This window comes from Morone saxatilis, unplaced genomic scaffold, assembly GCF_004916995.1.
Source record: "Morone saxatilis isolate NCDOM2014 unplaced genomic scaffold, NCSU_SB_2.0 Contig11, whole genome shotgun sequence".
NCBI classification, from domain to species: domain Eukaryota; kingdom Metazoa; phylum Chordata; class Actinopteri; family Moronidae; genus Morone; species Morone saxatilis.
Window position 1 is genome coordinate 995,905 of NW_023339663.1, and position 4,687 is coordinate 1,000,591.

Consider the following 4,687-nt stretch of genomic DNA (forward strand, 5'->3'; position numbering starts at 1 on the left):
CAGCAGGAACGGCAAGGGCTGGGGACACGGTGAGCACCCTGCGGAGGACGCGGGCGGACATTCCTGGCCCAAGTGCCCCATGCCTCCCGAGCCTGGAGAAACTACCCCTGGACCGAAGCAGGAGGCTGCGGGGAAGTCGTTGCGGTAAAGTGTCCGGTTCGGATGCGCGTCGTTCAGCGGAGAGGCCGCTAGCAGCGGCTGTGCGCTCTGCTCCGGAGGCTTTGGTGCGCATCTCCCGGAGGACGCGCGGCTGTGAGCGGAGCTCCCACGGGCGGTGCACGCGCCTGGAGGTGCAGAGCGCGCGAGGCTCGTGCTGAGCTGGGTCTGGCCCGAGCAGTGCGTCCCTCCTCCGCGGTGCGCGCGGTTGTTCCCTGCAACTGCTGAGCTCCGGGAGGACCACCGCGCGCCAGCGGAGCAAGTCGCCGCTGCGGGGCTCGCGCTCTCCGTGGGGCGCTTCTTCCGGTGGATGGTGGAGACCGCGCGTGTCGGTGCCGCGTGCACGATACGCCGCAGTGTGTTGACGGCTGTGCGTGAGAGTCTGGTGGAGGGAGGGGTCGGACCGGCCGCTGCAGGACGGTGAGGCTGACCGGAGGGAGGAGGAGCAGCAGCGGGGCGGAGGACTCACCGGCGGCCCGGTGACCGCGGAGCTGCTGGAGGGAACCGTGAACAACGACGCGGAGCTGTGGGGAATCCTGCAGACCTGCGAACACCTCATCTGTGGTAAAAATGCCAATGGTGAGTTCAGGTACCTCACGACACACACTTACTTGTACCTCATAAAACCTTTTTTTAAAACAAAGTAAAAGTTAAAATAATAAATAAAAACATTATATTGGTTCCACTGGTTGTCAAACTAATAATATTATGACTAATAACAGGACAGATTATTAATCTGTTTCCAGCTTCTTGAGTCTGAGAGGACTTTCTGTTTTATATCATTTTAAATTAAACATTTAAACACATCATATAAAGAATCTGCCTCCTGATTCTGGGAAATTAAAGTTATATTTTCTTAATTTTGTCTCATTTAATTAGTTAAAAGTTAGTTGAAGCCTTATATTTTCTATATTTTCTCTTATTTTGTAGAAAAATTGACCTGATTTTACAACTTGCATGTAAATTAAACATTGTGTCGCCTGTTGAGTAACTTTATTCTGATTTAGTTTGATTTGATTTCAGTATATTTGTTTTACATGTAATATCTGTCTTCTTTTACCTGTAGACATAATGTAATGTTGATTTCCAGAGGAAAGAGGACTTTAGATGTAAAGAAACTTCACACTGACATTGTGTGAAACGTTCACAGTCCGTCACACAAACACATGTTTCTGTTTTCCCGTGTGACAGGAGAAACTTTTTGTTGCTGTTCTTCAACTACAACTTCTTACCTCTTCATCCTCCTGTCAGATAATATTATATAATATATAATAATGTAATAATAACTGATGTTGGAGAGAAAAGTGTGAAACATGAAACACTCGAACAACTTCCTTTTAAACAATATAAAATCAGTAATAATATAAATCATCATACTACATGAGGCTCTACCAGTGCACCAGGGGCTTATGGGATATATCTTCATACAGCATTGCTTCCCAACATGTAATATCATTAATAAACTGACATTTTCTATGGATATTTCATATTATATTAAAAACTGAACAATGAACCCAAACAGTGAACTCAGTAACTGCAGGAAGTTTGTGTAAAAGAAGTGATTTGGATGAATTCTGAGCTGATTATTTCCTGTTTAAGGAACTTGTTATATAATTATCTGTCTGTATTCTGTATTTTATGAACAACAACAACAACAATCAGACTTAATAGGCTTCCTTTTTGACAAATTTAGTGTTTTCTTCTCCCTGATGCTTGACCATTGTTCTATTAGACAATTTACATAGGCTTTTCTTCACAAGTGAACCAAATGCTGAGGTATAGGCCTGTTTCAAGGAAGCCTTAAAATCAAGATGGCCTCGCGACCCCCTGTGAAGCTTTGGCGACCTATAGTGGGGGTCCCGACCCTCATGCTGGCTGGTGAACAGAATTTAGCAGCTAAAGAGACAGATATATTCCTCAGGAGCTTGTAGAGGCCAAACACTGTTGAAGTATGTTTATTCAGTGATACTTTGTGGTCGTATCAGCTGCAGTGGACCTGATATTATTAGCACTGTTTCTATAATAATAGTAAGATCGGCTGTATTCTTTGTTCTGTTTGGCATTAGTAGTCCAGCTTCTCCCTGTGGACTAAAATGAAACTGGGTCAAAGTCAAAGTCCAAACAGTTAAAGCAAACACACACCCACACACACCCACACACACACACCCACACACACACACACTCAGTGTTGGCAGGCTGTCAGACATCAGCTCTGTTTATGTGAATAAAGAGCTGCTGCAGAAGAATTTACCCTCGAGAGCACACACTTACTCACAAAAATGTATTATGTATTACTTGTTTTATGTGTTACTCTGCAACATCGCCTGAAATCACATAATATGAACTGCATTTAATAAATCATAAATAGAATAAAATAACATAAATAATAAAACTTTATCTTGAGAAAAAGATAATAAACATTAAAAACATTCCCATCAGCCTCAGCTGTACGGTGTGTTTGGTGCTATATATATTGCGTGTTAAATCATTAAATATACCGACTGTTCACACTGGAGTTTTATTCAAACATACGTATTCTTTGTATCACACGACTGCATCGATCACAGCGCTGTGCAGACTGATCACATCGTTACGGTCCGAGCTGTAAATCAATGTTTCTTCTCACACCCACAGGCAAAATAACGTAAAAAAGGGGACGAGAGGAGCACTAAAGGCTAATCTTTGTGTTCACGTTTGATTAAAAGAAGAATAAAGAATGAAGGTAAATATTAATGTCACAGATGGAGCGGGCAGTATTCGCGGCTACCTTCAGATATTTTACTGAGGAGGCGACTGCGAGTGAATAAATACGTACAGTCGATAGAAAGGTTGCTGCGTTGGCTGCAGGGTTTGAACGCAGCCTAAGATGGGGAACATACTGAACATTATACTTGCTAAACATTAGCATGCTAGCTTGACATTTAGCTCACACCACCAACATTTTAAGGCTACATAAAAAAAACTATTGTTGGACAGATCAAATAACACTAATGATTTATCAGTTTTTTAATGTTTTCCGGAGGTTGGTGCCAGAGGAAAGGTCACTGGGACATTAAATCTGATGAATTCGTCCTCTGGAGAGATGTGATCTGACTCTGGTTGGTGGGCTTTGAGATTTGTTGTGGAAACTTTGACCTAATGGTGACAACTGGGTGTATCACGGAGGGACCAGGTTCTTCACAATCTTGACCAGTTAATGTTGAGATATTTGTTGAGTCGTGGCCTCAGATGGAGGTTGATAAGTCCATGGATTAATCAGTATCACGGTAACATGTAATTTATTCAGTCACTAGTTTCTCTCCTGTGTTGAGCAGGAATTTTCTCCCTCATTACCAGCCTGTGTGGACTCAGTGGGATGTTCCTCCTCCTCGCTTTCTCTCTCCTGTTAGAAGCCGGACTGCAGAGCGTCACCTCTCATTTGTCTCGGGGAAACAATGGCACAGTTATATAATCACATTCTTCGCATACTTTCACAAAAAATAGGTTTTAACGAGACAAATTTTCACCCTTTTTACTTCAGTCAGTCACTGATTGTTCGTCTGTTTGTTACACCGGGAGCTGACCAGTACAACCAGTCAGGCAGCGCTCTGAACCTCTGACACAGTGGCCCCAACCCCCAGGTTGAGTTATTCTGGGGGGTCGTGACTTTAAAACGTTGAGAAGAGCTTTAACTCTTCAGAGAGCATTCATCATTTAGCTCATAGACCTGAATGGACCTGAGGACTAGACTCAACCTGGGCTCTCTTACTACAGAGTACGCCAAGTTCAAACTTGTTTCCTCTATAGTTGGAAGTTGTGGAGTTGAGTCTAAACTCCAGAGAATGGGAGGATGCAATGTGCAACATGTTTCCACACTGACTGGCTCACAGGGTGGTTTCACAAAATACTGTTAGGTTAGGTTATTTTCAGACCAAAGATTCATTATGAGATGAAACAGTTTCAGAACGACATGGCAGTGTCAACTGGTTGTCTCAGCTCGACTCAAGTCAGTTGGTCAAGTTAAAAACAGCTGAAGTCAAAAGTGTTGGGTGGGGGAAAGAGAAGAGCACCTACAGGGGCGTTTCCAGACTTTTTTGACTGGTGTGGCACTGACGTATGCAGGGGTGGCATCAAGTATGTCTCTGAGCTTCCAGTCATTCCCAGTACTGTTTATGGATGTGATGTACGAATGGACGAATATTCAGATAGAATCTGTGAAGAAAACAAAATTAAATTGTTTGCTTAGAACGCACGATTGTTAAAATACACAATTGCATAAAAACATCCTAAAACCATCAGAAAACCGACCTCAGCTGTAATATTTACAGCAGGGGTCTCAAACTCAAAATGTCTTGGGGTCACTCCTGGTATTGTCATCTGATAGAAGAAGCTCAATATTCTAAAAAATATTTAATTACTAACATCTACATCTTTCTTTATAAAGCCCTGAAACCTGCTCTGGAGCCAAAAAACACATATTTTTAAAACAGAATTGTGTTTAACAACTACAAATCTAACTAAAATGCAAGGAGCCATGATAAGGTGGAACTCT

General features: G+C 42.8%; 1 protein-coding gene across 1 annotated transcript in view; it reads left to right on the forward strand.

Moving 5' to 3' along the window:
- Positions 1 to 547: 547 nt before the first annotated feature.
- The window catches only part of LOC118320729 (ankyrin repeat and BTB/POZ domain-containing protein 2-like), a 20,499-nt gene continuing 16,359 nt past the window's right edge, over positions 548 to 4,687 (forward strand). Inside the window, exon 1 of the mRNA XM_035651789.1 lies at positions 548 to 735. The gene's annotated coding sequence lies outside the window, so the exon portion shown is untranslated. The remainder of the gene's footprint in view (positions 736 to 4,687) is intronic.